The sequence below is a fragment of the Prionailurus bengalensis genome, chromosome A3 (assembly GCF_016509475.1).
Source record: "Prionailurus bengalensis isolate Pbe53 chromosome A3, Fcat_Pben_1.1_paternal_pri, whole genome shotgun sequence".
Lineage (NCBI taxonomy): Eukaryota > Metazoa > Chordata > Mammalia > Carnivora > Felidae > Prionailurus > Prionailurus bengalensis.
This window is the reverse complement of record NC_057354.1, coordinates 55,585,480-55,608,101: the sequence shown is the minus strand read 5'-3', so window position 1 is coordinate 55,608,101 and position 22,622 is coordinate 55,585,480. Positions and strand designations below refer to the sequence as shown.

General features: G+C 47.4%; 1 long non-coding RNA gene across 3 annotated transcripts in view; it reads right to left on the bottom strand.

The window, feature by feature from the left end:
* The window catches only part of LOC122496676, a 32,094-nt gene that overhangs the window by 878 nt on the left and 8,594 nt on the right, over positions 1-22,622 (bottom strand). The window contains exon 5 of one of the 3 annotated variants that reach the window (XR_006300896.1): positions 4,772-5,542. The exons of 1 other annotated variant lie outside the window; for it this stretch is intronic. This is a non-coding gene — a long non-coding RNA (uncharacterized LOC122496676). Of the gene's footprint in view, positions 1-4,771; positions 5,543-12,338; positions 13,199-22,622 lie in introns of those variants that run through there. One more of the 3 variants, XR_006300895.1, reaches the window with a different exon arrangement.

The following is a 22,622-nucleotide window of genomic DNA, read 5'->3' as shown; positions in this document are numbered from 1 at the left end:
AAAACAAAGCACTTAGAATCTATATCAATGTTGAAAACTCTACCTCTCTTGCAATGGCTCCTTGGAAAACCATCATATGGATACATCACAACTTATTTTATCAAGTCCTACTGGGGGAGGGGTGCGGGGGGGGGCGGGGAATGGGGAGGTGATGGTTAAGCGTGCAAAGTTTCAGTTCCGCAAGATACATAAATTCTGGAGATCTACTGTATAACACAGGACCTATAGCTAACAATTCTTTTTTCTATACATAATTTGTTGTCAAATTGGTTTTCATACAACACCCAGTGTTCATCCCAACAGGTGCCCTCCTCAATGCCCATCACCTACCCTCCCCTCCCTCCCACCCCCCATCAACCCTCAGTTTGCTCTCTGTATTTAAGAGTCTCTTATGGTTTGCCTCCCTCCCTCTCTGTTTGTAACTTTTTTTTACCCCTTCCCTTCCCCCATGGTCTTCTGTTAAGCTCCTCAAGATCCACATGAGTGAAAACATATGGTATCTGTCTTTCTCTGCCTGACTTGTTTCACTTAGCATAATACCCTCCAGTTCCATCCACGTTGCTGCAAACGGCGGGATTTCATTCTTTCTCATTGCCAAGTAGTATTCCATTGTATATATAAACCGCAATTTCTTTATCCATTCATCAGTTGATGGACATGTAGGCTCTTTCCAGAATTTGGCTATTATACACTGAAAACTTGCTAAGAGGGTAGATATCGTGCTAAGTGATCTTACCACAAAAAAATAAAATAATAGTGGTAATAATGCAGAAAGAAACTTTGGGAGGTGGTGGCTGTGGCTATGATCCTGTCAGTGATGGTCTCATGGGTCTACATTTATCCTCAAATTCACCAAGTTGTATACATTAAATATGCACAGATTTTACGTGTCAACTTCCATAAAATGGGCTAAAAAAACCTACTTGATAAGCACAGGGTGATGTATGGAAGTGTTGAATCACTATATTGTGCACCTGAAGCTAATATTACACGATATGTTAACTGAATGGAATTAATATAAAAATCTTTAAAATTTTTTTAATAAAATAAATAAAATTAAAACCTGCTGATGAGAACTGAGACGGTTTCCAGCTCTTCACTGCAGCGGAGACCATCTTTTTTTTTCTATTTCTGTTGTTTACGGCGCTAATTTTTACTCATCGGGTCCACAAGGAACATCTTTATGTTGGTTTTCTATAAACTAAATGCCCAAGATGTCAGGTTGATGACAGTATTTACAAAAGGTATTTGCATCTATAAATGTGATCTGTACCATAAGCTTCCCTCCAAAAATACTGAACCCAAGAATGTATTGCAAAGCCTTTTTCCCCCACACCCTTACCATCACGGTGGAATCTTGATTTTTTTTCATCTTCGTCAATGAAAGAAACAACAACAAAAAAGATATCTTATTTAAACTAATGTTGCATTGACATTAATCATTTGCAAAGGTGAACAGTATCATGCTCACTGGCCATTTGCATTCACTGCATTATTACCAGTTTGTATATTTCCCCCTTATTTATTCTGTCCTTTTCAGCTTCTCATTCATTTTTTTACGCTTAGAGATATTAACCATTTGTCTATAACAAAAAGTACTTTTCTGAGGTTAATTCCGCTCTATCTTTAAAGCTTTTCTTGCATTACTTTTCTAGTATAAAAATTTTACATTTTAGCCAAGTTAATCAGTTTTTTGCTTTCTATTGCCTCTTTTCTGTTAAGCTTAGAAGAAGTTTTCTACTACACACTTACTAAGGTAGTCACCAATGTGTTATTTTCTGATACTTTTCTATTTTTTCTATACATTTAAATTTTTTTTTATTTTTTTTTCAACGTTTATTTATTTTTTGGGGGACAGAGAGAGACAGAGCATGAACGGGGGAGGGGCAGAGAGAGAGGGAGACACAGAATCAGAAACAGGCTCCAGGCTCTGAGCCATCAGCCCAGAGCCCGACGCGGGGCTCGAACTCACGGACCGCGAGATCGTGACCTGGCTGAAGTCGGACGCTTAACCGACTGCGCCACCCAGGCGCCCCACATTTAAATATTTTATTCCTCTGGAATGTATTTCAAAGGAGTAGAAGGAGATCCAGCTTCATGATTTCTTTTTTTAATGTTTATTTTTGAGAGAGAGAGAGAGAGAGACACTGAGTACGAGTGGGGGTGAGGCTGAGAGAGAGGGAGACACAGAATCTAAAGCAGGCTCCAGGCTCTGAGCTGTCAGCACAGAACCCGACGCGGGTCTCGAACTCACAAGCGGTGAGATCATGACGTGAGATCATGACCTGAGCCAAAGTCGGACGCTCAACCGACTGAGCCACCCAGGCGCCCCCCAGCTTCCTGATTTCTACACGGCCAGTCTCAATGAAACGTGTCTAACGCCTTCTACAGACGAATCTCTCTCCTCCTGAGCGGCCTGAAACGCCACCTCGATCTCAACTTCTGGTCTTTTCCATTGACCTGCTTATATCTGCACCCGCACCACATCCTTTAGTAAATACAGCTCCATGACATATGTACTATCTCCCTCACTAGGGGAAGGGCAAGTGTCCCCTCACTACTCTTCTGTTTCCAAATTTTCATAGCTTTTCCATCCTATGCGTTCATCTAGCTGGGCTTATAAGTTATGTCATGAAAAAAATAATAAACTATGTTGAAACGTCAGAATTTCCATACACGGGGTTATGACAAAGATGCCCCAAAATATCGTGAGTGTTTTAGTCCTTGCAGGCTTTTGGCTCTGTCATGACGACTCACGGCGTTAGAATGCCAAAGCAGGCATAGATAGTAGGTACATCAACTAAAGTGGCTGTGCCCATGAAAACTTACCACGTCATGTGACTTTCACCCTAATTCAGCAGCACACTGTATACTAAGAAAAGTCCCTCTCCTAGGTCAGCAGGTGGTTGTCTACAGGAGAGGAAGAAATGCTACACGCTTAGGCAGAGGCTCCTCCTGCTTGGTGCTAACGGGGTCCGCTGCTAGGAAGTCCCTGTGAAGATGGGACAGAACTCCCCAGCAGATTTGGGGGTGCTTCAAGACCAAGGGGGAAAGGCAGCCTATCCTCAGTAGCAGCGAAGCTGAAGGTCTGGGCCACATGGTTCATCACCGAAACTTGCATCCACATAGAATCTGGGCTCTGCTGCACAGGGGGATCACCCGGGATCTTTAAAACATCCTGATGCCGGGCTCCCACCCCCAGACATTCTGACTTGATTGGTATAAAGCGTGACCTAGGCATCAGGAGTTTCAAAAGGTGCCTGCACGGTTCTAATGTGTGGTCACGTTAGGGAATCACTGGCCTACAAACGAGGTGATGGGCTCCCCCGACTTCTTCCTTGGGCTATGTGAGTCAGTCAGAAATGGAGCCAGAGCTTCTGAACCCAGACTTCACCTGGGAATGCCCTGGGGGGATATTAAACATTACTGATGCAGGGTCCTATCCCCAGCCTTTCTGATCTGGAGTGTCACCCAGACATCGGGACTTTTCCCAGGTGACCCAAAATGCAGCCACACCAGGAACCTTGCACCAAACACTCTTTCCTAAACCTCTCTGAAAATAAGAACCAATTGGAAGTCTTTGAAAAGACAGAGAAAAGGAGAACAGGACGGGAGGATTGATTCTCACTGCCCCCTGCCCCCTCCGGGACCCGCTGACTCAGGGAAACTGCCTGGAAATGGTGGAGCTTCTCAAGAGCCCAAGTTGATTCTTACCAGTAAAGTTCGGGGAATGTGTGTGCTCAGAATAGATTACATGCAAAAAACCAACATTTCCAGGGCGCCTGGGTGGCTCAGTCAGTTAAGCATCCGACTTCGGCTCAGGTCATGATCTCACGGTGCGTGAGATCGAGCCCCGCATCAGGCTCTGCACTGACAGTGCAGAGCCCGCTTGGGATTCTCTTTCTTCTTTCTCTCTGTCCCTCCCCCACTCATGACCTCTCTCTCTCTCAAAATAAATCAATAAACTTAAAAAAAAAAAAAGCAGAAAGAGAGGGAAGGAGGCAGGGAGGGAGACAGAGAGGGAAGCGGGAGAGAACTTGCTTCTCTAAGTTCATACCCAAGAGAGCCCAGGGTGGCAAGAGAAGCCTGGGGCAGGATCTCTGGCCCCCAGAGAGGACTATCCCTGGGACAGCAGAGTAAAAACTCAAACTCACATTAACCTACATGTGGAATAAGACCTTCACAAACATTATGTCCTGTGAACAGTTAGGCTGGAAGGGTCCTTCCTACTTCAGAGCTCAGAGCATTTGATGGATCGTCATTCACTGCCCTCGTCAGTGGGCCAGCCAGAATATCACCCATATATTTTGCCTCCCAGCCCAGAGCTCCCGCCACAAAACGGTGATGTTTTGAGCCGCAGTCACGCTGTGCAGAACCCTGCACTCCCTCTAAATAATTGGCTGTGGTTGAAATGGACATGAAAGAGGAACCAACAGGGGGAGGAAAGAAAGCATGAAAGAGTATGTGCTTGAGAGCTATGGTCTCCAAATGATGAATCAGGAGCCAGACGTGAAGCAGAGATACCTGCTTCTTCCCACCCCGTGCCTGCCCTAAGTCTCTGCCTCCCTCCTGCTTCCTGGCTGGCTCAGTGTAGAGCGTGCGACTCTTGATCTCAGGGTTGTGAGTTCGACCCCTGCGCTGGATGTAGAGACTGCTTAAAAACAAAAGCAAAAAAAAAAATCTTTAAAAAGAAAAAAAAAAAGACAAAAATGAAGTAATATGGGAGATGGTGACGACGAGACCTGAGCACAGGATCAGCTGTCCGTGGCTTACCCTGCTCTCCAATGCTCCCCCCTATCCCGGCATGAATTTGTTCAAACACCGAACAGCAACGAACTGGGGCTGTGTGGACACCCAGCGCTGAGGAAACCACACCAACCCCGGCGCTCCACTTAGCCTACTGCCCGAGGCCTCACTGTCCCAAGTTGCTGCCTCATCTGACAGCTGTCAGAAAAGCAAATGTCTCAGCCCCCGCCCTGGACTTACTGAACCAGAGTCTCCATTGTAAATGTGATTCCAGGCCACCTGATGGCCATGTCCATGCATGAGAGCCCAGACCAAGGACTCCAAAGAAAGGCAGCATGGGCTCCTTTCCCTTGGCTTCCACGGGCGTTGGTACCGGAGAAAATAGCTCTTCAGCTGTTATATCCCCAAGGGATGTTAGAGTCCACCTAGTCCGACCCCCTCTTTCTGCGGGTGATGAAATCGAAACCCAGAAAGGTCACACGTCTTCTAAACGAGCCGCCAGGACCGGAACCTTGCTCTCAGGTCATATTTGACAGTCTCGGGGCTGCAGAAAGCCAGGCAACTGTGTCTGTAGGAGGAAGGGTGGTAAAAATGACACAGGGAGGGTGGGGAACCACATCACGGCAGATTCCGAGGGGTCCCTCAAAACAGTTGGGGGGTAGATCGCTTCCGCCGCCCATTTTCAAGTCTGCTCTTTCGCTCTCAACACTGATCCAAATAAAGAAACGCTGATCTCCTCTGGCTTCCCGGCACAGATGCGCTTTTATTTTAAGGGTGATGTTCTGGTCCGTGACACCTACCAAGGCACAGGAAGATGGCCATCAGATGTCACCCTGTCTGCATGCTTCCAGCAGGGCTCGATTGGTGAAGCCCCGGACTCTAAGTCACCCTCATAACGTCTGCACCGAGGTCCTCAAAACTTCTGGCTAGATTGCTAGAAACGAAGCCATATACTCTCTGTCAGGATGCGTGTAAATGACAGCACCCGACATGGAGACACGCTACCCCAACAAGCTTACCCACCAGAAGTCCCTCTTTATATCTAAGCAATTGAACAAAGATCGTCAAGGAAGCTGACACCTCTCTACTCCCCACCCCACCCCTACTCCATTGGAAGCATCCAACCCTGGACCGCTCTGAAAGTCAAACTTAAATCAACCTGAAAGACTCCCCGCCTAAGAACCAGCGCATTTTGTCAAAAACTAGACTAAAAACATAGACTAGAAACGAACTCACATGGACACCACACTTCGAGTACCAGCGCGGTTTTCTGAGCTGAGGGAGCGGGAGACTGGCAGATCTGAGCCAGGGGCGTGTGACGGTCCTGTGGCTTCCTTTTCTTCCCACCCCAGCAACAAAGAATGATTGGAGAGAGTTGATACAAAGGGACAAGAATGAAAAGTGGCCCCGACACATTTATGAGGATTTTTCCTGGGCTTCTTATGTACAGTTCCTGGAGGGTTTTTTTCAGTCATATTAAAAGTAGAAGGGAACACCTGTTTCTGGTTACCCGGCCACAGCCCGACGTAGGATGGGGTGAATCACACACTCTCAGGAGAAGCAACAACAACAAAAAGTATATCATGGGAGAGAATGGCTTGACAAATTAACGAAAATTTCATATCATGTCCAATTGAGAAAGAGAAAGAGAAAGAGAAGGAGAAAGAGAAAGAAAGAGAAAGAAAAAGAAAGAGAAAGAGGAAGAGGAAGAGGAAGAGGAAGAGAAAGAGAAGGAGAAAGAGAAAGAAAGAGAAAGAGAAAGAAAGAGACAGACACCAAATGATAGGAGGATAGAAACACTGTTTCTAGTTGAATTCTCAGCAAAAGGCAGTTTTTGACATTGGAACAGAAAGTACCTCTGGGATGGATTTTTTAACCCTTTCCCTGAAAGGTGAGACCTTTCGGATTCACAACAGACCCCGTGCGTGTCAATCGTGACCACGTAAGTAGAAATAGTATTTGCTGGTTCCATGAGCTAGTGCTCCCACTGAAGCAAATGGAGTTGAGGTTTGTGATTTGATCTAATGGCAATGGCTTTCCAATAGACATGCATGGAATCATTGATCAGTGTGCCCTCTCCTTGTTTGCACTGGAACACCGTTCAATTTACACCAATTAAAGAATGCTTGGTTTGGGTATTGAAGAATAATTAAGCGATGCAAATCCCCAAGGGCTTCTAAAGATGACATCTGACCAGAATGTTGATTACGGCATGAAGGCGGCGTTAGTATTTGAATAGTTTGACTGATATACAAAATCATTACAACGTCTCCCTAGGAAGAGTGACATTAGGTCAATGTATGTACTTGCCTGGTCACCCTAAACAAATTTGACAAGTCTAATTTTAAGTAATTGCTCAGAGTTGAGTGGCCGCCTCTGTCCCCACAAGGGCAGCTGTCTGGACCACATCTTGTAATTGAGATGTGTCTTTAAGCTCTATGTGTCAACCCAACATGCAAATGTGCTCTCACAAAAGGTTAGGGGTTGGTGACGCTCCGGTGAATCCTTTTCCGGTCAAATTTCAACATGAAAGCTTTATTGCAGCTCTTAGGCAACTCCTCGACTAATTCTACCCCGTTCCCTATAGGAAAGATTAAATTTCTCAGCTGCATCAGACTCTAGAGTTCACCTGGAGACCAGCTCAGAATGTGATCCTTGGACCAGAAGCATCAACATCGCCGGGCAACTTGTTAGTAATCCGAAGTCTTGGGCCCACCCCCAGGCTGGCTGAATCAGAGACGGTGGGGGGTGAGGTCCCATCACGAATGCTTTAATAAGACCCTGGTGATCTAAAGCTCACTCAGGTTAGAGAACCAGTGATCAAACCCACCGATTCACTTTATCAGTGATGGAATGGAGGGAGGCCTGGTAAGTTAGGTAATCTGCCTGAGGTCACACAGCTCAGACAGTAGAGGCTAGGGCTAATCATATTGTGGTCAAAACATGTGCCATTCGGTTTTTTGACATTCGGTTAAAGTTTTGAAAATGGCTTGCTGTCCTTCTTTGTTTTTCTTTCTTGCTTTCTTTCTTGCTTTCTTTCTTTCTTTCTTTCTTTCTTTTTAGGCAGCCCTCTGCTTATTCCTAAGAACGTGTTCCGGCAGATGGCTGGTTCTCCACCTTCTCCTGCACCCCAGCGAGGGAGCCTCCTGGCCCCAGCAACAGGGTGCAGCCATTGGACTTAGTTGTCAGGGAAAGCACCATCTGGGTCAGACGTTTAATTGCCGGTGTGAGAGCCTTGAGAGGTACCTTCTTCTGTCCACGGAGATCATGGATGCACAAGCAGAGACTGACCCTCTATTGCACCACATGCCTGAACAGCCGTGATGACCAGAGCTCCCTGCTGCCCCCTGCTGGATGTGTACAGAGATCAACAAAACTAATGTGGTAAGCTACTGTGGTATTCGGCGGATGTTTGTTACTAATTTATAACCCAGCCTATCACGGGACCCTTTGGGACTTTTGAGCAGCCCTCTTGCACTTAAAAGTAAGTGACGCGGGTGCGGGGGCTGGGTGGCTCAATCAGTGAAACACCCGGACTTTGGCTCAGGTCGTGATCTCACAGTTCATAGGTTCGAGCCCCACGTCCGGCTCTGTGCTGACCGCTCAGAGCCTGGAGCCTGCTTTGGATTCTGTGTCTCCCTCTCTCTCTGCCCTCCCTGCTCGTGCTCAGTCTCCCTCTGTCTCTCAAACATAAACGTTGGGAAAAAATTTTTTTAAAAAAGTAAGTGATGCGGGGCACCTAGGTGGTTCCGTCCTTTAAGCATCAGACTCTTGTTCTCAGCTCAGGTCGTGATCTCGCAGCGGTCACTCAGAGCAGAAAGCGCAGGGACTGCTTGGGATTCTCTCTCACCCTCTCCCTCTGCCCACCCCCCTCAAAATAAATAAAAATAAACTTTAAAAAAATCTCCTTAAAAAAGCGAGTGATGTGTAGGACAGAGAAGTAAAAAAGAAGCATCTTCCCTATTTAGAATATAATTGAAAACCAATGATATTTCCAAGAGGATGGCAACCACATCTGAGTCACTCCCCAAACAACAAATTTCAGATGTAATGGTCTGCTTTACAAACCACTGTATCGTTTGTCATTTTATTCCAGTCCGACCACACCCGAGCTCCAGGGAGCTCATGTATGTAACCGCAGGTAAGTTACCCGATTCAAAACTGAAAATTAAGGGCGGGGTTTCATCCGCAGGCTATGCGGGGGGGCCCCCATTCCTGGTGCCCGTGCCGCACCCAAGCAGCTCAGCCCTTCCTTCAGCTCAAGTGTAAGTAAGGAAAGGTTTTTTCCAAGGTGCTCAGCCAGCCTCCGGGCAGGCAGAGGATAAAAGCCCGTGCACGTTGCGTTGCGCGCTCCCGTCCCTCCCCCTCCCCCACCCAGCTCCCTGTCCTTTTTCTTCCCCGACACCCTAACTACCCAGGTGAGTCTCTGCACCCAGCACCCCCCCCCCACCTGCTCCTTCCCCGCCCCCACCCCTGGCCTCTCCGCCTCGGTCCCTCTCTCCACAGCAGCAATGCTGAGCCTTTCAGCCACTTGTCCCCGGACTCCCCTTGCGGGGCAGGGGGTGAAAGTACCTCTGAATGGGGAGGAGCAGACAGAGTGGATTCATGGCAGCGGCAGAAGAGTGATACAGCCCAAGCAGAACAAAACGAGGGCAACCCGGACAAAACAAAGCGTCACAATAGATCATTTCTGAAAAGTCATCCGGGCAGCTTTGAAACCCCGGGCTGTGTGTTGGCAGGGCAGTTTCGCATCCACGGGCTTTCAAGACACATGAATGGAAAAGGAACAGTAACTCTTTTTCATACCTCTTTTCAGGGGTCTTGTCGCCACAGAAGGATTTACCATTCAATTCCCATACTTTTATGTGGGAAATTAGGAATTTGCCCCTTAAAAAGAAATTGCCTTTTAAACTCTCATAAATTGTGGGGACTTTATAGATTTACCAAAATTTCTTCCTCCTTCTCCGCCCTTTCGCTTCTAGTTCGTGTTTAAAAATACTCATAAACACACGCACACACAGACACACAAACACTTCCATCTTCTCCACCTTTGTCGGGAACATTTTATTCAGAAAATCTCCAACCACAGAGAGAGTTCCTCTTTCTGCCCCATACAGGGTTTGGGGTTTGTCCTTGACTCTTTCTTCGTTTTAGCACATTTCATCACAGACCCAATGGCTCTTCTGAATAAAAGGACCTATCCTAGAAAATATTAATCGCTGTATATTTGGAAAGGTGGCCAGGGATGGGCCAAGTTGGTGAAAAGGTCAGAAGCGAAATACAATAAAATAAGGCACTCACTCATGCGTGGACCCAGCAGGCATTTACTGAGTAGCCACTGGTGTGACTAGCCCTGAATACACACTACTTTTGAATTGTCTGATAAAAACAATCAAGTTTTACTAGAGGAGAGTCCAGTAAAATGTCCCCAAGAAGAATGGCCCCGCCAGTATTTTCCGCAGCGGCCGGCACGTATCTGGCTCCTTCTCAGAAGCCTACAGTGTTTGGCCATGTTAATCTCATTAACCTTCCCTATCAGTTTCAACGGGACAGAAATGAAGACTTGAGAACGTGGAGTCCCTGGTCGGAGACTCAGGCTGGGACAAGTCAAGCCTTGGCTCTGGGCCAGTACATTTGATCTGACTCCCCAGGCCTCTTCCAGGGGCTTTTTTTTTTTTTGGAGCAGAGGAAGAAAGAGCATGCAAGGAAGCCTGGCCATAGGAAATCCAGCTATGTTTGACCCCGCTTCCCTCCTCCTGCCCCCAGGAGAGCCCTGTTCCAAGGCTGATTCCCGGGAGCAGCTGTACAGAGGGCGGCCATTCTCCAGGGGCAGTCAAGCGTACCCCGGTTCCCTCGGAGAATCCTTTGGGGTAAGAGATGGAACGAGATGGGGGGAAGGGAAGAGAAAGGAAGGTTTTCCTCCCCAGCAGGTCTGTAAGGCGAGACTGGGCCACACTAACCATTTCCTGATGTGCAGAAGCTGAAACTTGGACTTCTTTTCTTGTTAGATTTCTTAGATATGCAAAAAAAAAAAAAAAAAAAAAAACAAAACCTCACCAACAAATTAGCATCTCACAATATCCTTAATTTGGTCTACCTCAGACCCTGATATCACTCATCTGTCCAAAAAAAAAAAAAAAGATAAACAACAATGTCCTATTTCTGAAGACAACGGTTAAAAAATTAGAAATGTGCAAGATGTAAGTGTGTCTAATCCAGGCCCCGGACACCTGAATTTACACAACGTTAGATGTCAGTTACATCTCAGCAAGGCTGGGGAAACACAAAACCTTAGAAAGAACACCCCAATAATAACTGCATTGACATCTGCAAGTCTGGGAACTGTATCATTTCCTTCCTGAAAGAACTTGCCTGTGAATAGCTATTTCAAAAGGAGTCAGGATATTGCTCTTTAAGAGGCAAAATCTCACTCAGAAAAATTAATACTTGAAGGAAACGATGGTTCTTAAATACAGCCCTCACTTGCTTGAGAAAAAAACAGGTAGCTTTAATAGCCTGAGAAGTTTTATAAATGAAAATGTGCCCATTTCCTTCTTCACTGTCTCCAAACCAGGAGTAGAAATTCCAAAGGCCAGGGCCCTGAGAAGCTTCCAGAAGCCCCACCACGGCAACAACCCCTACAAGCCCCAGAAATGGCAGTGCACAGTGTCTCTGGAGAGACCCCTTTTTCAACAACCTCAGCCACACCCCTAAACTACACATGTCGACAAGATGCCGACACCTCTAAAGTCTGAACCAGCATTTCGCAGCCTGTGTGAAGTTGACAACACGTTGCTTACAAAACCCTCTTCCAACTTCCTGTTTAAAACTACTGGCTTGTACTTACTTTGTTTTTTAAACAGGCTCCACACTTAACGTGCGGCTGCAACTCATGACCCCGAAATCAAGACGCACATGCTCTACTGGCTGAGCCAGCCAGGTGCCCCTGTATTTATTTTAACTGAATTCAAATATTATATGGATAGAGAAATTCTGTGATTTTTAAAATATCCCCTATGCTGCATTTTTCATCTACGTGAATGTAACATTTTTTTTAAGTTTATTTATTTTGAGAGAGAGAGAGGGTGAGAGTAGGGGAGGGGCAGAGAGAGGGGGAAAGAGAGAATCCCAAGCAGGCTTTACACTGTCAGCACAGAGCCCTATGCGGTGCTCGAACCCGCGAACTGGGAGATCGTGACCTGAGCCAAAACCAAAAGTTGGACATTTAACTGATTGATCCTCCCAGGTGCCCCTGCGACTTTTAATTTTTTTTTTTAACGTTTTACTTATTTTTGAGACAGAGAGACACAGAGCATGAACGGGGGAGGGGCAGAGAAGGAGGGAGACACGGAATCCGAAGCAGGCTCCAGGCTCTGAGCCATCAGCCCAGAGCCCGACGCGGGGCTCGAACTCACGGACCTCGAGATCGTGACCTGAGCCGAAGTCGGCCGCCCAACCGACTGAGCCACCCAGGCGCCCCGCCCCTGCGACTTTTATGACCCATCTCATCCTTCACTGCTAGGACCACTAGAGGTTATGCCAGCTGCAGAAATTCTTACCTTTCCACAGTACTTTGTCTATAAAGTAGTAAAAGCGATCTTAATAACGGAGCGAGTGCACTCTCTCTCTGTCTCCCGCAACACACCCTTGTTGAAACCCTTCAAAAGCCACTGGTATACCAGCCCCCAGCCATATTGCCAATTGGAATGTGTCTCTCTCCACTCTTCATTCCTGTCTCCAGTTCCCTGTGCTCAATAAGTTCTTCCTCGTGTGGGGCCTCGGCACACGCTCTCGTCCGCTTGGAAGGGTGTGTCCCCACTTTCTGCACACCTATTTCTTGTCTTCCTTTAGGGCTCGGCTGAAACATCACCTCCTCGTGGAGGCTTCCTCTGACGATGCTGGCTACAGTGGCTTTCTCTCGCCCATGCATCTGGACGTTTATGTTCTTCGCAACACATACTCCAGTCGGCAGGTGCTTCAATTTTATGTCTGTCTACCTGCTGTGTCTCTCTTCCCTGCTAGAAGGGAGGTGCCGGCAGGATAGGAGCATGACTCTTTTGTTACTTTAGCATGGCTGGTACAGAGTTGGTGCTCGGTAATATTTTTGGAATGAAGGAAAGAAGGAAAAAAATGAGGGAAGACAAGATAATGACCTGAAATCAATTCTCTGCTTCCCAGCCCAGAAATGTTCTGCATTATTCAGGGTAAAAACCTCAGCTCTTCTGTGAAACAGACAACAAAACACAGTGGCTCCCAGGATCGAATTGCTTTCCCTTTCACGCTCTCGAGTTGGACAGTGCAGGCTGGCAGAATGTTCTGTTTCACACAGTGATGGAGAGATCCAGATCCTTCCCTCTTGTTGCCCCCCATCCTGCAGGGCACTGTGCTTGGTTTAATGGGGCGGCCAGCGCATCCGGGTTCCAGCCCACCGGAAGGGAGGAAGAAAGGAAGCCTAGGAAGAATGAGTTCCAATTAGGAGCTGAAAACAGAAGTTGCACACATCACTTCTGTTCACATTTCATAGGCAACAACTTCGTCTGACGTCCAGAAAGGGAGGGTGGGAAGTAGGGTCTCTAGTTGAATGACTTCACGTCCAGGGAGAAAAGGAGGACAGATTTAGGGGAAAGTTGCCATCTGCCACATGTTTTTCAACTCCTTTCCGAGTAGAAAACTTTCTGAGGCCTGTCCCAGGGCAGCAGAACCTATGTGCAGACTCTGTCTTTGAGTGGAGGAAGAAGACCTCCCTCCTCCCCACCCCCAGCTCCCCCGCTACATGGGAGCTGTTGGGGGTGGGGGGGTCGCATGATGTCCAGGGTGGCCATCACTGCAGCTACCTCCAGCATGCGCAATCCTCCCCCTTCTTCTTGGGCTCCGAAGCTCAGCAAACATCCAGATGTGTTTTGTTTTCACCCCTAAGTTTTCCCATCCATGTCTTCACTCCTTGTGCCAGGACGTGCAAAACGCAATTGACCGGAGTGCCTCCTGCTCTAATCTGAAGCCAGGGAAATAAACAGGCAGACCTCTTTGCTGTACCCAAGGCAATCCTAGGTTAGCAGCTTCCTTCAAGGTGATCTTGAGCAAATTTTTTAGTATCTTTAAAAGTCATCCTGCTCATGCCCAAAATCGGGGCTAAAATACCTTGTCTTGCGGTTATTATTAGAATTAGCTCGTGAACGTAAAGACCTTAGTTCTTTTTTTTTTTTTAATTTTTTTTTTAACATCTATTTATTTTTGAGACAGAGACAGAGCATGAACGGGGGAGGGGCAGAGAGAGAGGGAGACACAGAACCGGAAGCAGGCTCCAGGCTCTGGGCCATCAGCCCAGAGCCCCACGCGGGGCTCGAATTCACGGACCGTGAGATCGTGACCTGAGCTGAAGTCGGACACTTAACCGACTGAGCCACCCAGGCGCCCCTAGATCTTAGTTCTTTTTAAGAAATACCTGGCATGTGGATGTTCAATTTATGTTTCTTGCCAGCAGTGGCTTTTCTCTTGCTAAATCCCAGCCCGATAAACCATCTCTCCCCCTTAACCTATACAAATCCCTCCAGCCTATCCCCTGTGGCCTCCAGCCTTGCGGAAACAGTCTAGTCCACTCTGTCTCCCTCTCTCCTCTCGATTCCTGTCCCATACTTGTTCACACTTTTTATTTAATGCCTTGCGCTCCCCACTGATTGTTTCATAAGAATTGTCTGGTCTCGCCGGCTGGATTGCAAGCTCCCCCAGAAGCAGCAGATACCACGTCAAGTCCCAGCTCACAACATCTAACACAACAGGACTTTGTCACATCCACTCAACGGACACTCCACCGACTTGCCGAAATAAAGACACCAGCAGATTGAAGCTCGATCTACATGACCTTAGAAAAATAAATTAATTCTTGGGGCGCCTGGGTGGCGCAGTCGGTTAAGCGTCCGACTTCAGCCAGGTCACGATCTCGCGGTCCGGGAGTTCGAGCCCCGCGTCGGGCTCTGGGCTGATGGCTCAGAGCCTGGAGCCTGTTTCCGATTCTGTGTCTCCCTCTCTCTCTGCCCCTCCCCCGTTCATGCTCTGTCTCTCTCTGTCCCAAAAATAAATAAACGTTGAAAAAAAAATTAAAAAAAAAAAAGAAAAAAGAAAAATAAATTAATTCAGCCATATTAGTCCCAAACACTGGTTGCTTCGGGATTTCTTTTTCAAATAGTAAAACATTCTGCTTATGCGAACTGAATGACTAACTTAACTATCCCCTCTGTAGAAGAAGCTGAAAATGTTGCCTAAAATTATATTGCACGCTGGAACTTCTGGTAACTCAGGATTGCTGCCTTCTGGGTGGTGTTTATTCTATGCCACAAACACCTGAATTACTGAAATTGAAATGAATCCAGATTCTGTGTTTAGGGTTCCAGCATTTTGTGGACTGGTACATGTGCCTGACAAAAATCTGGGGAATGCTTGGGCTTTGGTCCCTCTGAGAATTATGCCATTTTCCAAGAAAAGCTAAATAGCTCATTCATGTTTCACCCTCTGTTCTTCCAGGCTGGTTTCCTGAGGATATTTTTTAGCCAGACTGCTGCGTGCGTGTGTGTGTGTGTGTGTGTGTGTGTGTATTGAATAGGCTGCTGGAAACTGGGAATTTTAAACTAAAACTTATATTGAATGATTCTTGAGTGCACTATCCTATTTCAGACTAAAAACAAAACAAAACAAAAACGGAACATATGAATGGCATTCAGTCAGTGGCTTGAGTTGACAAATTCCCCCAGAGTATAACTTTTAAATCCGCATGAAGTCTGTCAGTACTGCTTCTGAGGAAAGATAACTAATAAGTGCCATCAGGTAACAAAGCTGTTACGCTTTTCGTCTTTCCACCTCACTTTTATCAAGAGAAATGGGGAACTTCAGGTTTCAAGGGCATTTTGCACAGGAAGCCCTAATGTGGCCTTAACACACGCTGAAGTCTCTAGCCGGGGGGAGGTTACAGAGGAGCAAAAGCTCCTTGCTTGACTGGACAGCATCCTTCAGGGGTTTCCAGAAGGAAGGTGATAAGTATGTAAACCACCCACAAGCATGGGGAGCGTTCCAGGCCATCTGAAACCTTGGACCCTGTTTTGAAGAAGAAGGGGATGCCATGAACTACCAAGCACAGAGCCTGGATCCGCTCCCCAAACCTAAGCAATAAGCTTCAATGCAGACAAGGAAAATACTTAGTTTGGCTTAAGTGGGCAGTTCAGGCCAGCGTGAACCGGGCAGGCAAAAGAGTCCAAGAATCTATAAAAAGTTTTTAGAAAACAAGAAGGCGTCGGTCAACAGGGATGGCCTGGCAACGGATAAGTGTGTTCCCCTCAAAGCTAGAGTTGCAGCCTCTTGACTATATCCAAAATGTCTGTGGTACCTACACGTGATAGGAAGATGAATTTTCCTAACTTGTATTTTATGTTCTCTATGGTCAGCATGAAACTTTTTCATAATTAGGAAATTTAATTACATTACAACTTTCAAATATCTATTTATCTATCTATCTATCTATCATCTATCTGTCTAACCTATCTATCATCTCCCTTTCCATAAAATGATGCACCCAGCAAAGTCTTCTAAGAGGACTCCTGAATCGGGTCTTTATCACAGAGGAATAAAAGTACATGGTGAGCTAGAAATGCACGAGTTGCCCCCACAGGCACAGAGCAGGGGGTAGGGCTGTGGGGGCAGGAAGCAAGGCTGGGAAGGGTCTCGAAGCCCACATCTCAGGCACCCGCACTTTCCTGTTGGTTAGCGGGGGCTGGCTGAACCCGTCTAGGAGCGAGCAAGTCTGTGTGGCCCCCTCACACTTCACGAGGTGCTGAGGGCTGGCCAGGGGTCGCAGAACACAATCGCCGTCTTCAGAGCATGTAGAGGAGGTGCCTTTGTTTTGCAACGTATAATGAGGAAGAATCACGTGGCCTCCATCGATGAGAAACTGAGTCCTAGGGGAGCACTGCAGCACTGCAGTCCAAAAGTGTGCACAGGACAGCAAGCGATGTAGCCGACGAAGGGGGTTGGGGGGGTGGGGGGAATGCCTGGAAGAAATGGCATTGTTCCATGGCATTGCCTTTTAACCTACTGTGCCAGTCAGGGTCCCGGTGAGAAACAGAGGGCTCATTCAAATGGGTGACTCAGGAGAGGCCAGCAAAGGGTCTGTTTACAGAGGCGTCACTGGGGTTAAGAAAACCAAAACTGTGGCGACCAGCTATCACCCCTAGGCTTGAAGCAGCACTGAGGAGGGGGTGACTCCCGCCACACAGAAAAGCAATTGTGTCCCCCTAGGGCCAGCGGGAGGGACTAACCCGCCAGCAGCACCCTGACCTCACTCTCCTGTGCCTCAGTTTCCAGCTCCTGATCCAGCCAGACCCTATTGGCAAAGAAGCCATTGATGTCACCCCTAGGGACCTACTTTCCCAGGATTCTCCACAGAGCAGGGTGGAAAAGGGGAAAGAGGGGGTCTGGAGGGACAAACGGAACATGTCCAGCCCACATACTGTGTCCTGTACTTTTAAACACTCAGTTCCTATTCTCTGCCTTTCTCCACTGGAACATTAGCTCCCAGAGGACGGGGATTTCACCAGTCTGTTCTCCGCTGTATTCCAAGTACCTGCACCCAACAAGCATGCAGAGAATATCAGTTGGATGGTGGAACCGAAGCAAAGAAGAAAACCATTTGCCCAGTATTTAGTAGCAAGTAAGTAATAAGACAAGCAGCATTTTCTATAAGGTAAAAATAGTTCTTAACAGGGTGTTTCCCTACGGTAAACTGGGTCTTATTTGGGCCATTCTGCCCAAAGCAAAATATAGCCAACATACATAAGAAGGAAAATACGGTGGGGTATAAGATTTGCTGAAAAGATTATATTTATGCTTTGCTTGGAGTGAAGAAAAGTTTTGGGAAGCGGACCGAAGAATTTTAAATCGCCTTAAAGAAACACAAGAAATACATCTTTCCCCTAACTCTCAGACCTGTGGTCTAGGAAAGAGGGGACAGTTGCCAGGATTCTTAAAGCAACTCAGTGTTAAATAGTGAAAAGATGTCAGGTTGTGGGTTTGTGTGCCACGGGAGGTTTGAGAGACCAACATTGTCTGGATTTGATGACAGGTAATGACATTAACTAATTACAAAACTAATCACATTTGGAGCGGTGGAAGCTGAGATCATGATAAGCATAATCAAATCCCTGACTTCAGGGCTTCGGGAATCGGAGGATAAGTTTTCTCCCCTCGCAAAGCTTGACCAGATGCCTTTTGGAGTTCTTTGTCTGAATATTTTGGAAGATACCAAAGAGAGTCAGAACAGCATTCTGAATTGCAAAGCCCAGTGGCAGGACTGGCACTAAGTGAGGGCACTATAGGGACACCGTGTGGGTCCCTAGTGGCTGACGATGAGCCTTGTCTCCCCCGGCATCGGGAGCTCCATCAAGGTAAGTGCCTGGGCCTTGACCCCCTACCTCTTCCCCTAAAAGCCGAAAGACCTGAGTCCCCCTCGCTGGTTGGGTCATCTTGGACAAATTCCAATCCACTGGAGTCTCAGTGTCTTCCCCCACAAAGTAGAGATTAAAATACCGGTTGCGTTTGCCTCCCCAAATGGGCATGCGAATCCAGCGAAGGAGTTTACTTTGCAGATTATCAGCTGCTTTAAATATAACACGTATTGCTGGCATTAAGCCAAATCACAGGCCTGAATCCCTATGATATGAATACCTCACTCATCAGAAAGGTGGAGAATCTTTAGAATAAAGAAGCTGACCTCCTTCTGGTGGTAGGAAGTCCTCCACTGCTCTCTTTTGCCCCTTATGCTCTCTCTGGCCCCGTGGGAGGAAAGGGAAGAGGCCGGTCTCCTTCAAAGCATTTCCAGCCCTTGAAGGAGACAACGGAGCAGCGGCCGTGGTCATTCTTCGCATCTGGTAACCTTCCTTAAGCCCCAGTGTAAAACTTGAAAGGAAAGGAAATCCTAAATGCAAACACTATCTTTCAGTCTCTTGGAAAATTTTCTACCTCCACTTTCTCTCTCCTACCAATTCACTCATCTTCAATTAAAGCCGTCTTTTGACTTAAACCTCACTTTTCAGAAGGCAAGCCATCACTTAAGAAAGAGAGAAACATTAAGAGATCCGGATTTCAATTAACTTTGCCGACGATTTTTGCGTAATTCTGGGGGAGGCATTATTCTTTTGGTAAAGTGGGGGGCACAGAACTCAAAGATGAACGGAGGTTTTGATGACGCCGGTGGGCAAGGACTAAACTATACTCAGTCCTGATCCCCAGGCCCTGCTGAACAGCAAAAACATTTGGAAAATGGCCTAGAAGAGAGACCTGCCGAATTGCCCGTAACAATGGGTCACTCCGTTACTGCCACTTGGGTAAAAAGCCTTTGGTAAATAGTGTTTCCTTGTACTTTTTCATTGTAATGTAATTTTTACATTTGGTGTTTACACAACTGTGCGATTTTTCTAGCCAATCAATAAGAAATATAACCCAATCTTGCTTTTTTCAAAGTGGCGACTGTTTCAGAATTGTCCGATACATTCCGCTCCGAACAGGGGACCCCTGGGTTAGCGCCGCTCACTTCGATCCAAGCACATGCGCGCAGGCCACAGTCACGACAACAGAGGAAACCACTGATACAGATATAATTTTTAATGTGTTGTGTCGCTGAATGTCTATCAGAGGGGAAAAGTCTGTGAGAATAGATTTAAAACAACAGGCATTTTCATCAGATAAGTACACGGCATTCATCTCTGTCCTCTAGAAATATGATTTCAGCATAACGAATGAAGGGAAGGAGCTCATTGGAATACAGCCCTTCTGAGCAACAGAGTGAAACCAACTTTCATGGAGAACCCTCTCCCCCGGTGGGGGCGGGGAGGGTTGCTCTTGCGATGAGGAATAAGGGATCGTCATCCAAACTCGAGCAACCATTAGGATCGAGCAAAGGAAAGAAGATGTAACCATAAATGATGCAAGCAGGGATTTCATTTTAAAAGATTTATTCCGACCATACTTGACTTCCTGATGGGAAGTTCAACCCCGCGATAGAACCGGGCAATCTTCGGAAGCCCCTACGGGGGTGGAGCAGAAGGGTCCCTTCGGTGATCAAGCCACCACCTTTCCAGGAAGCACAAGGGAGTGAATTGAAGCCAATGACCTCCTCTCCAACAAAACGCAAAAAGCAATGCTACTCAGTAGACACCTAGGCAAAGCTATAAACGTGAACTTGTAGCTCGCCGCTCTTGTCGGAAGGCAAGCATTAGACTTGCACCGGATGATGTAGCTTTTTCATAGTGATGCCAGTGCTGCCTGTCGCCTAGGGAATGATGGGGCTGCAGGTGAGGGAGCCTGAGCCCGATGAGTAGCCCACGGCATGCTCTGTGTGCTGCGTGTCAGTCCCGTTCCCAGGGCTTTACCCCTCACCCAACCCTGTGAGGGGGTCCAGTCGTCCACTCCGTTTTACAGATGACACGGCGACACATGAAAGTGACTTGCCCCAGGTCACACGGTTACCAGGGGCTGGAAAAGCGCCCACAGCCAGACAGCCAACTCTGAGAGGACCAAATAACCCCAGTGCTGCGGCTGAACCGAACTGAACGGAAAGTTGGAAAAGTGGTAGCCTTGAAAGAGGGCAGGAAACGATTTGGCTTAATTATAATCATCTCCAAAATCAAAACCAATTTGCTGAATTCTCCCCCCCTTTCACCTCAGCAGTCTTGAGCAACGTTTCTCTGAGGACAGAGAGACAAACATCCTCTCTCGGCCCACCCTCCCTGAACCTCCATCCTGAATTTACCCGCTGAACGGAAACAAGTCCTGACACTGAGGAGCACCTCAGGGATCGCAAGAGAGAACAAGGAGCCCGTCACAGAGGTCAGCTCGAGACCCCCAAAACACTCAGAACCCCAGCAGCCCCGTGCCACCGCTCAGGGGTATGGTGTCGCCCCCCCCCCCCCCACGCAGGAGTGGAGGCAGGCAGACCCCTGGGTTCATCCAGTGTGACTCATCCATTTCGACCTTGCGAAGAGGGTTTCTACGTGTTCTGCCCATTCTAACACAGAGCCGGTGCTAATCTCAGTCCTCAGCTCAGGTATTAAAAATATGTAAGTTCTGGGGGCGCCTGATTGGCTCAGTCGGTTAAGCATCCGACTCTTGATTTCAACTCAGGTCATGATCTCACGGTCATGAAATTGAGCCCATGCTCAGCATGGAGCCTGCTTGGGATTCTCTCTCTACCTCTCCCTCAGCCCCTCCCCTGGGTTCGCTCATGCTCCCTCTCTCTGTCTCTCAAAATAAATATTTTATATATAGAGAGAGAAATATATCAGAATTGGGGCCTCCCTTGTGCCTAAGCCATGGCCAAGTTCTGGGGATTCTTTAGTTCTAAGACATGGTAAGGGAGAGGCCATCAGTGTTTGAGGTCATGTGTCTATTCAGGCAACCTTTGATATGTCGCTCAGTCCTCCCCCCCCCCCCCCCCTTGGTCCTCACAAGCCTTCTGCCCAAGCTTCTGGACAGCCTCGTGCTCCAAAATTACATCTCTTACCAGATGTCAAGAGACCAAGGATAGATCTCCTTCTCCCTGCCCTTTCCCCCACCATCAAGACTGTGAAATGTACCCACAGACTTTGTAATCTCCACTCTTTAGCTGGGCCCTAAAGGCTTTCTGTTCCCCCAAGAATGTAGCAAAACAGTAAGGCTTGCGTCTGGAAGGATATCACAGAAACCCAACAACAGAGGCTTGACCAAATAGAAATTTAATGTGAGACACAAAAAAGTTGGGCGCAGGGGCACCTGGGTGGCTCAGTCAGTTAAGCATCTGACTCTTGGTTTCGGCTCAGGTCATGATCTCACGGTTCGTGGGTTCAAGCCCTGTGTTGGGCTCTGCACTGACAGCACGGAACCTGCTTGGGATTCTCGCTCTTTCCCTCTCTCCCTGCCCCCCACTCTCAAAAATAAATAAAATAAAACTTTTTTAAAAAATCGGGCACAGAGCGAAACAAAGACGCAGTCAAAGAAGCAGGCTCTTCCTAGCCTCCAGCCTGTTTAGTGCTGTTTAACAATGGCCGCTGTCCCCTGGGCATCCCATATCATGTGAGCAGGACGAAGCTGGCTGGGAAGGAAGTGGCTACGATGGACCATGGCCTACGTTTCCCGCCAGCACTGGAGGCATCCGCCTACTCCAATCTGAAGGGTGGTGGCAAGGTGAGCTGTTGGTTTCCTAGCCTCTGTTACAGGAAATAGCCAGTAGGGCAGGGATTGAGAGCATCAACCTAAAGAATCTGCCACCACCAGGGAAGACGTATTTTTCACTGTCACTTCCCTCCCTGAAAAAAAAATAGCCACTGGCCTAGTTGCTTGAATGAGGTAAAAGTGAAAAGAAAAAACTAGATAGAGGTAAAAGGTTGGATAATGCTTCACACAATATTATCCAACCTCATGGGTTCAAGAACACTTCGGTCTGGGTAGACGCCCAGAGGAAGTTCTAATGTTACTGGCTTCTCTGCAGGATTGGAATCAATGACCTAGACCGTTGAGACCTTCATCCAAACTCCTGCACTCTCAGCCTGCATGACCTAAACCAAGGTCCCCTGTTCTTCCGTCCCTATCTTGGCTTGGTGAAAAAGACCCAGAAGGCACTTAGCGAATGGGTGTTAGGCCAAAGAAAGTCCCGAATTTGTGAACGGTGGAGGTTGGGCCAGAATGTGGTGGAGATGTTTCCTAACGTGTATGACACTAGAAGACCCAGTCGCTGAGGGAGAACTTACAAAGACTAGCCATTTAATGCCAACCGTGTTCTACCCAGCTCCTTTGGGGAGGCCTGGAAGGGTCAGCTCAAGGCTCAGTGCACCTACAGAGATCCAAAGACCTCCCACCCTTCC